Source organism: Saimiri boliviensis, chromosome 6, assembly GCF_048565385.1.
Source record: "Saimiri boliviensis isolate mSaiBol1 chromosome 6, mSaiBol1.pri, whole genome shotgun sequence".
Lineage (NCBI taxonomy): Eukaryota > Metazoa > Chordata > Mammalia > Primates > Cebidae > Saimiri > Saimiri boliviensis.
Window position 1 is genome coordinate 54,579,659 of NC_133454.1, and position 10,250 is coordinate 54,589,908.

A 10,250-nucleotide genomic window follows, 5' to 3' on the forward strand; every position below is an offset into this window, starting at 1 on the left:
TGATGAAACCTCATCTCTACTAAAAATACAAAAATTAGTTGGGCATGGGGGCAGGTGCCTGTAATCCCAGCTACTCAGGAGGCTGAGACAGGAGAATCGCTTGAACCTAGGAGGCAGAGGTTGCAGTGAGTTGAGATTGTGCCACTGCACTCCAGCCTGGGTGACACAGCAAGACTCCATCTTGGGGGGAAAAAAAAGGGAATCTGTGAGACATCAGGGTGGTTATGTCAGTGCCAGGTAGATAGTTGTATGTCTGGAGTTCAGAAGAGAAGTCTGAGCTGAAAATGTAAATACACTGAGAATCATCAGTATATAGATAGCACTTAATATCATGCTCTATGTACTGACATAGATATCCACAATACATTTTTGGGAGTTAAAAAAGTAGCAGAACAGTGTTCAAAATTATTCTGAATATGGCAGAAATTATGTTCATTTATATAAATGTGAAGTCTAAACACAGAAAACATCTTGAAGAATATAGGTGTCAAACAGCAATGGTGCCCACCCTCCCCCACTTCGCCAAAAAAAAAAAAAAAAAAAAAACAGCAATGGCCATCTTTGAGGACTAGGTAGGCAACATAAATGGGGCAATGATTTATTTATAGCCTCTGTACAGTGTTTGTATTTTACAACAAGAAATTGCTTTAAAAATTTTTTCTTTCTTTTTTTTTTTTTTGAAACTGAGTCTCACTCTATTACCCAGGCTGGAATGCAGTGGCAAGATCTCAGCTCACTACAACCTCTGCCTCCCAGGCTCAAGCAATCATCTTGTCTCAGCCTCCCTGGTGGCTGGGACCACAGACATGTCCCATCAGGCCTGGCTAAATTTTTTTTTTTTTTTAGTAGAGATGAGGTTTCCTCACATGGCCCAGGCTTGTCTCAAACTCCTGAGCTCAAGCAATTTGCCCACTGGGATTACAGGTGTGAGCGACCGTGTCTGGCCTACAGTTTTTTTTTTTTTTTGATACAGGGTGTTACTCTGTCACCCAGGCTAGAGTACAGTGCCACAATCTTGGCTCACTGCAACTTCCACCTCCCAGGTTCAAGCAGTTCTCATGCTTCAGTCTCCAGGTAGCTGGCACTATAGGTGAGCACCAACACACCCAGCTAATTTTTGTATTTTTAGTAGAGACCACGTTTCGCCATGTTGGCCAGGCTGGTCTCAATCTCTTGACCTCAAGTCTCAAGTGATCCACCCACCACGGCCTCCCAAAGTGCTAGGATTACAGGCATGAACCACCGCATCTGGCCAACAATTTTTAATAAAGGAATTTTTTTTTTTTTTTTTGAGAAAGAGTTTCACTCTTGTTACCCAGGCTGGAGTGCAATGGCACGATCTCAGCTCACCGCAACCTCCACCTCCTGGGTTCAGGCAATTCTCCTGCCTCAGCCTCCTGAGTAGCTGGGATTACAGGCATGTGCCACCATGCCCAGCTAATTTTTTGTATTTTTAGTAGAGACGGGGTTTCACCATGTTGACCAGGATGGTCTCGATCTCTTGACCTCGTGATCCACCTGCCTCGGCCTCCCAAAGTGCTGGAATTACAGGCTTGAGCCACCGCGCCCGGCCCAATAAAGGAAATTTTTAACAATTTTTTTTTCAGAGCTAGCTGAGTTTTTATTTTGGACCAAAAAAAAAAAAAAGGCAATTGAATTGTTTTGCAGCTGGAGGCCTGGGCAAGGGCTTCCCCAGCAGTAAACTCCCCGCAAGTGGGCTCAGGGCTAGGGCTGAGCTTCAGGTGGGTCACCTGTTCCCTGCGCTCCCTGCACAGGGGCCTCCCTCCTGGGCTCTGGGGCAGCCTCAGGAGGGGCAGGCTGGGAGGGGCTGCCGCAGCTGTTCACTTCAGCAGGACGTCAGAGGACTCGGACACCAGCCTCCCATGGCAGGTCTCAATCTTTTTCACAACCACGGCCTTGGTGGTGCTGGTGTGGCTGAAGGAGCTGGAGCCTGTGCCAGAGCCAAAGCTGGAGCCCAGGCCATAGCTGAGGCTGGGGCTTGTGAGGCCCGCATAGGCTGAACTCAGACCACCTGCATAGCCGCTGCTGGTCTTTGTATGGATACTCATTTTCTGCATCCCATATGCCAGCCAGCTTTCCTAGCCCTCCAGCAGCTTATGGTAGGTGGCAATCTCGATGTCCAGGGCCAGCTTGACATTCATCAGCTTCTGGTACTCATGCAGCTGCAGCGCCGTGTCCTGCTTGGCCCGCTGCAGGATGGCCTCCAGCTCCTCCTGCTTGGCATGAGCATCCATAATGGCCAGCTCCATGCACTGCTCAGCATCTGTGATGGCGGCCTCCAGGGAAGCCCTCTGGCCTTTGAGGCCCTCAGTCTCAGCCTGAAGCCAGCTGATGTTCTGGTTCATCTCAGGGATCTCAGTCTTTGTACGCTGCAGATCATCCCCATGCTTCCCAGCCTGTGTCTGCAGCTCCTCATACTTAATCTGGTATATGTTGTCTGCCTCAGCCCAGTTGCGGTTGGCAATCTCCTTGTACTGTGCCTTGACCTCAGCAATGGTGCTATCCATGTCCAGGGAGCAGCTGTTGTCCATGGATAGCACCACAGATGTGTCTGAGATCTGGGACTGCAGCTCCTGGATCTTCTCTTCATACAGCTGCCTGAGAAGTTGATCCTGTCAGTCAGTCCTTCCAGGCGAGACTCCAGCTCTACCTTGTTCATGTAAGCTTCATCCACATCCTTCCTGAGAGGACAAATTCATTCTCCGTCTCTGTACACTTATTGATCTCATCCTTATACTTGTTTTGAAGTCCTCCACCAGCCCCTGCATGTTGCCAAGCTCTGCCTCCAGCTTCAGCCTCTCCTGGCACTGAATCTCCAGCTGCCACCTAAGGTTGTTGATGTAGCTCTCAAACGTGTTGTCCATGTTGCTCCCAGCCATCTTCTGCTGCTGCAGGAGGATCCACCCGGTCTCCAGCATCTTGTTCTGCTGCTCCAGGAACCGTACCTTGTTGATGAAGGAGGCAAACTTGTTGAGGGTCTTGATGTGCTCCTTCTAAGTGTGCACGGTCTGGTTGTTGGGGTCCACTTCCATGTTAAGGGGGCTCAGCAGGCTCTGGTTGACCGTGACAGCAGTGATGCCTCCCATGCCCATGCCGCTGGCCCCACCATAGCCTGCACCCAGGCCACCCTGGAAGCTGCTGCTGCCCACTTGGGAGAAGCTCGAGGAGCTGATGCGGGCACCGGGCCCACTAGTGTAGGAGTGGCTGCCAAAGGCCAGGGGGCTAGAGGTGAACACCTTGTAGGACTTCCGGGTCACCCTGATGGACATGGTGGAGGCAGAAGTGGAGGCAGGCGGGCTGAACCAGTGGAGATTCCCGAAGGAATGGAGAAGCTGCTGCTTCGGAAATTTTTAACAATTTTTAAGGAATTTTCAAGTTACCCATGATCCCATTCGGTAGCTTGATACTACTAATTAGGCTGTTAGCTTCATGCTCTCTGGGCTCCTTGCGTACACTACTCCCACCACTAAAGGGCATCTTAACCTTAGGGTGCCTGAGTTTTGACGTTTTTTACTTAATTTGACAAGGATACATAGAGGACCACCATCTGTTCATTAAGAGTCAGGCATGAATAGAACACAATCCCTGCACTTGAGGAGCTTTTCCATGATTGGTTTTCAACTGACTACTAGACAAAAACGATGACAGGATGAACAAAGGACCTTGGAGTTGAGAAATTAATCCTTCAAGGACAACTCTGAAAGGCTTCACAAAGGGGTGACATTTTATTCTTTCAATAAACATTGATTCAGAGCTTACCATATGCCAGATAAAGTCATCAGCTTCACTGAAATTACTTCTAGTTCATATTTCAGAGCCTTATATAATAGAAAATTTGTGAGGTAGTTTTGGAAAGATGTAAATTCCAGGCAGAGGAGCTGAAGATGCTGTAGTTCATAGGAGGAATAGAACTATTGGAATTGGGGCCGGGCGCGGTGGCTCAAGCCTGTAATCCCAGCACTTTGGGAGGCCGAGGCGGGTGGATCACGAGATCGAGAGATCGAGACCAACCTGGTCAACATGGTGAAACCCCGTCTCTACTAAAAATACAAAAAATTAGCTGGGCATGGTGGCGCATGCCTGTAATCCCAGCTACTCAGGAGGCTGAGGCAGGAGAATTGCCTGAACCCAGGAGGCGGAGGTTGCGGTGAGCCAAGATCGCGCCATTGCACTCCAGCCTGGGTAACAAGAGCGAAACTCCATCTCAAAAAAAAAAAAAAAAAAAAAAAAAAAAGAACTATTGGAATTGCCTGGAGGAGGGATTCAAGTGGGGCAGTGGATAGGGAAGGGAGACCCAAGGAAGTTGGGAATCATGTAAAAGGCTTTGAATGGCTTGTTGAGTTAAGTTTAGATTTGTCCTGAAATTAGAGGTATTAATTAGAAAAGTCATCATAAGCCCAGGCGAGGTGGCTCACGCCTATAATCCCAGCACTTTGGGAGGCTGAGACGGGTGGATCACGAGGTCAAGAGATCGAGACCATCCTGGTCAACATGGTGAAACCCCATCTCTACTAAAAATACAAAAATTAGCTGGGCATGGTGGCACACACCTATAGTCCAAGCTACTCGGGAGGCTGAGGCAGGAGAATTGCTTGAACCCAGGAGACGGAAGTTGTGGTGAGCCGAGATCGCGCCATTGCACTCCAGCCTGGGTAACAAGAGCGAAACTCCGTCTCAAAAAAAAAAAAAAAGAAAAAAGAAAAGTCATTATAGAGATTTTCTTAAGACTACAGTAAGGAAGATGTACAGAGCAGAATAGAGCAGACACTTAGAAACCAGTTCGAATGATTTTACGTGAATCCGAGCAAGAGAGGAGGAGAATTGAAATGAGGTATGCACTAAGTTTAAAAGAATGTAAGAAAGGCTGGGTGTGGTGTAATCCCAGCACTTTGGGAGGCTGAGGTTGGAGGATCCTCTGAGCCCAGGAGTTCAAGACCAGCCTGGGCAACATAGCAAGACCTTGTCTCTATAAAATATATTTATGTAGAAATTGTTTTTTTTTTTTTTTAAAGGAGACCAGGTACAGTGACTCATGCCTGTAATCCTAGCACTTTGGGAGGCCGAAGCAGGCAGATCACCTGAGGTCAGGAGTTCAAGACCAGTCTGGCCAACCTGGTGAAACCCCATCTTTTTTTTTTTTGAGACAGAGTTTCGCTCTTGTTACCCAGGCTGGAGTGCAATGGCGCGATCTCGGCTCACCGCAACCTCCGCCTCCTGGGTTCAGGCAATTCTCCTGCCTCAGCCTCCTGAGTAGCTGGGATTACAGGCACGCGCCACCATGCCCAGCTAATTTTTTGTATTTTTAGTAGAGACGGGGTTTCACCATGTTGACCAAGATGGTCTCGATCTCTTGACCTCGTGATCCACCCGCCTCGGCCTCCCAAAGTGCTGGGATTACAGGCTTGAGCCACCGCGCCCGGCCGAAACCCCATCTTTACTAAAATATAAAAATTAGCCTGGCATGATGGCAGGTACCTGTAATCCCAGCTACTCAGGAGGCTGAGACAGAAGAATCACTTGAACGTGGGAGATGGTGGTGGCAGTGAGTCAAGATCGCACTACTGCACTCCAGCTTGGACACTAAGCAAGACTCCATCTCAAGAAAAAAATAAAAGCTGGGCACTGTGGCTCATGCCTGTAATCCCAGCTCTTAGGGAGGCAGTGGGGGAGGATAGCTTGAGCCCAGGAGTTCGAGACCTGCCTGGGCAATATAGTGAGACCTCGTTCTCCACAAAAAGTAGAAAAAAAAAAAAAGGAAGACAGCTGGGTGCACTGGCATACGCTATGGTTGTTGCTACTCAGGAGGCTTAGTTGGGAGGATCCCTTGAGCCCAGGAATTTGACTGTAATGCATTATGCAGTTTGGGTGTTTGCACTAAGCTCAGTATCAATATGGTAACCTCCCAGGACAGGGGACCATCCAGGTCACCCCTCCAGGTGACCACCCTTATGGAGGGGTGAAGCAGCCCAGGTCAGAAATGGAGCAGGTCCAAACTCTCAGGTTGGGCTGGTCTGATGGTAGTGGGTTATTAGAATTTAATAACATTAATGTCACTAAAGTTGGTATACAACCCCCCCTGCTAAATTTGACTGGCTTAAAATTTTTTTTTAAAAACTCCAAAGCTCCCATGCCGATCAGTAGTAGGTTGGCACCTGTGAATAACCACTGCACTCCACCCTGGGCAACACGGCAAGACCCTGAAATGGGGACAGACTTTAAACATATTAGAAGTCCAATGAATAAGACGACTTTTGCATGGTAGATGTTGGGGTGGGGTTGAGTAAAAGGGAGTGTCAAGAATAACTCACCCTAGGCCAGGCACAGTGACTTACACCTGTAATCCCAGGACTTTGGGAGGCCAAGGCAGGTGGATCACCTGAGGTCAGGAGTTTGAGACCAGCCTGACCAACATGGCGAAACCCTGTCTCTACTAAAAATACAAAACTTAGCTGGGCGTGGTGGCGTATGCCTGTAATCCCAGCTACTTGGGAGGCTGAGACAGGAGAATCCCTTGAACCAAGGAGGTAGAGGTTGCATTGAGCCAAGATTGAGCCACTGCACTCCAGCCTGGGTGACAGAACAATAATCCATCTTTTAAAAAAACACTCACCCCAAACCTCCAGGCTGTTTTTTTTTTTTTTTTTTTGACAAATCTTATTTTATTCAGATAGCAATCTGATCACACATGGTCCAACAACACTCAAATAATAAATTTAATCAGATGTTAAAAAGATTGGTCTTCAAACATCATAGCCAATGATGCCACACTTGCCTATCTTCTCTCTGACATAAAATCACATCAGCGGCCGGGTGCGGTGGCTCAAGCCTGTAATCCCAGCACTTTGGGAGGCCGAGGCGGGTGGATCACGAGGTCAAGAGATCAAGACCATCCTGGTCAACATGGTGAAACCCCGTCTCTACTAATGGTGCAAAAAAATTAGCTGAGCATGGTGGCGCGTGCCTGTAATCCCAGCTACTCCGGAGGCTGAGGCAGGAGAATTGCCTGAACCCAGGAGGCGGAGGTTGCGGTGAGCCGAGATCGCGCCATTGCACTCCAGCCTGGGTAACAAGAGCGAAACTCCGTCTCAAAAAAAAAAAAAAAAAATCACATCAGCACCTCAGTGGCCACCAAACCATTCAGCACAGCTTCCTTAACTGAGTTGTTTGAAGCTACCAGTCTAAGCACTCTTGACTATTTTTTTCAGGCTCTGAATAGCTCTTGGGATCTCAGCAGGGGTGGAAGGAATCAGCTCAACCTTGGCGTAGTACCAAAATGTAGCTAATTGAGACTTCGAATAAGTCACAGCTGCGTTCACAAGCACCAGGGTCTTCTCTACAAGGTTACGGATAAATTGGGCCACGGTTCTGGGATGGAAAGCTCATTGCCCTGAATGGCCAGCTGAATCTGTTTATTTTTTGAGATAGTCTCACTCTGTCGCCCAGGCTGGAGTGCAGTGGCATAATCTCGGCTCACTACAACCTCTGCCTCGCAGGTTCTAGAGATTTTCCTGCCTCAATGTCCCGAGTAGCTGGGATTACAGGCACCCACCAATACACCCAGCTAATTTTTGTATTTTTAGTAGAGACAAAGTTTCACCATGTCAGCCAGGCTGGTCTCAAAATCCTGACCTCAGATGATCTGACCACCTCAGCCTCCCAAAGTGCTGGGATTACAGGTGGGAGCCACTGAGCCCAGCCTGTTTGCTTGTTTTTCTGAGACAGAGTCTCGTTGTGTCACCCAGGCTGGAGTGCAGTGGCACGATCTCAGCTCACTGCAACCCCTGCCTCCTGGGTTCAAGCAGTTCTACTGCCTCAGCCCCTCAAGTAGCTAGGACTACAGGCACGTGCCACCACACCTGGCTAATTTTTGTATTAGCCTCAAACTCCTGACCTCAGGTGACCCATCTGCTCAGCCTCCCAAAGTGCTGGGATTACAGGTGTGAGCCACCAGGCCTGGCAGTATTTTTTTTGTTGAGACAGAGCTTCGCCATGTTGGCTAGGCTGCTCTCAAATGCCTGGGCACAAGCCATCTGCCCACCTCAGTTTCCTAAACTGCTGGGATTATAGGCGTGAGCCACGGCACCCAACCTCCAGGCTGTAACTTGGTGGTGTCATTCACTGGGAGAATGAAAATAGGAGATGTCCTGAAGAGGAAGATGTTGAGTTCCATTTGACCCAAGCCGAGTTCTGATGCCCGCAGACTACTTGGTGGTAGAGAACATTAGTGAAGCAGCTTCATAAGCAAAACTGCTGAAGGCTTACAAGTTACTAGAAGTTGAAACAGTAGTGTAGACTACTATGACCAGCTTTGGCACACATGAGGGAAGCATGCCTGGGTTGATCCAAAATTGGGGTTTGATAGAATGAGAGGTCTTGGAAGGTCAAGTGAAGTAAGAAGTTGCCCTGAGAGTGTAGCTGAACATTCCTGGGATCCAATGAGGAAAAGTGAACCAAGAGAATCTAAGACCTAGACCAGTGCTTCTCAAATTTGAGCATCAGTATCCCCTGAAGAGCTCATGAAACCATAGCCAGCTGAGCTTCACCCCAGGTTTCTTTCTTTCTTTTTTTTTTTTTTTGAGACGGAGTTTCGCCCTTGTTACCCAGGCTGGAGTGCAATGGCGCGATCTCGGCTCACCGCAACCTCCGCCTCCTGGGCTCAGGCAATTCTCCTGCCTCAGCCTCCTGAGCAGCTGGGATTACAGGCACGTGCCACCATGCCCAGCTAATTTTTTGCACTTTTAGTAGAGACGGGGTTTCACCATGTTGACCAGGATGGTCTCGATCTCTCGACCTCGTGATCCACCCGCCTCGGCCTCCCAAAGTGCTGGGATTACAGGCTTGAGCCACCGCGCCCGGCTCTTTTTTTTTTTTTTTGAGATGAAGTCGCACTCTGTTGCCCAGGCTAGAGTGCAGTGGTGCAATCCTGGCTCACTGCAACCTCCGCCTCTTAAGTTCAAGTGAGTCTCCTGCCTTAGCCTCTGGAGTAGCTGGAATGATGGGCACACACCACCACATCTGGCTAATTTTTCTATTTTTAGTAGAGACAGGGTTTCACCATGTTGGCCAGGCTGGTCTTGAACTCCTGACCTCAGGTGATCTGCCCTCCTTGGCTTCCCAAAGTGCTGGGATAACAGGCATGAGGCACTGTGATGGGCCCTCACCTCGAGTTTCTGATTCAGTAGGTAGGTCTGGGTTGGGGCCTAAGAATGTGCATTGCTGACCAGTTCCCTGATGCTGATGCTGTAGGCCCTGGGGAGCGGGGAAGCACACTTTGAAAACCCCTGGTCGAGAGCAAAGCGTTCGGCAGCTGGCAAACGTTGAATCATTTTCAGAGTGAATGGATGAAAACAGACGTCTTCTTCAGGAAGAGAGGTCTCCCTGCAGTCCAACACTAGGCCGACGGTAAGGCCACATGAGATAACGGCAGGGGGTAGGCAGAGCCCAACTTCAGAGTCTGGATTCAGAGAAGGAGAAATTTGGGAGGACAAGGTCCAGGACTGACCCTGCCAAGGTAATGATGGGAGATCAAGGAATTGAGTGTTACAAGGGTATTCAAAATGAATTATTTCTGGCAGAGGCTAGAGTTTAAAGGGAAGTTCCAACAGGAAGTGAAGATCTGAAGAGGGAAGTAGCTACGCTGGGGCTGAATTCTGTAAAGCTGACCCTGCGTAGGCCCTACAGACAGCAGCCCATCCAGAACTAGCAACACAGTCTCCGGGAAGTGTGCGATCCCTCAGCAACGACGCTGCACGCAGTGTAGCTTCCCTTACAGCTTCGCAGGGGCCGCGGCGAGCACACCCTGTGGGGGCGACTGTGACTGAGTTTAGTTCGTGGTCCCTCCAGCAGGCGTTCTCCTCCAGCCGCTGTACTGATGGGTGCCAGGGCTCAGGTGCTGACCGCGCTACGTAACACCTGTGCAGCCCTCCTCAATGTTCCTTACCTCTACAGGCCTCAGGTTTCCCGCCTAAAAATACGCTAATAATAGTAATAGTAAACCACACAACCTCAGCGAGAGGACACGGTGAGGTGATTAACGTAAGGCTGTGGTCATGTTGTCTACTACAGGTCCTGGTCAATGCTCAGAGTGGCGTGTGGCCTGCGAGCTTCACGTGGCTGGGGGCCCGTGTGGCCGCACGTCTGCAGCACGGCACCAACCTTTTGCTTAACCCGCCCGGCTGCCTCTGGGATGTTCGGGCCGCGGCCGGACTAGGGGGCCTGAAAAGGGTCTG

At 49.4% G+C, this 10,250-nt stretch overlaps 1 pseudogene; it reads right to left on the reverse strand.

The window, feature by feature from the left end:
• Nucleotides 1-1,841: 1,841 nt before the first annotated feature.
• On the reverse strand, nucleotides 1,842-3,290 carry LOC101027931 (keratin, type II cytoskeletal 8 pseudogene; annotated as a pseudogene).
• Between the last annotated feature and the right edge of the window lie 6,960 nt (nucleotides 3,291-10,250).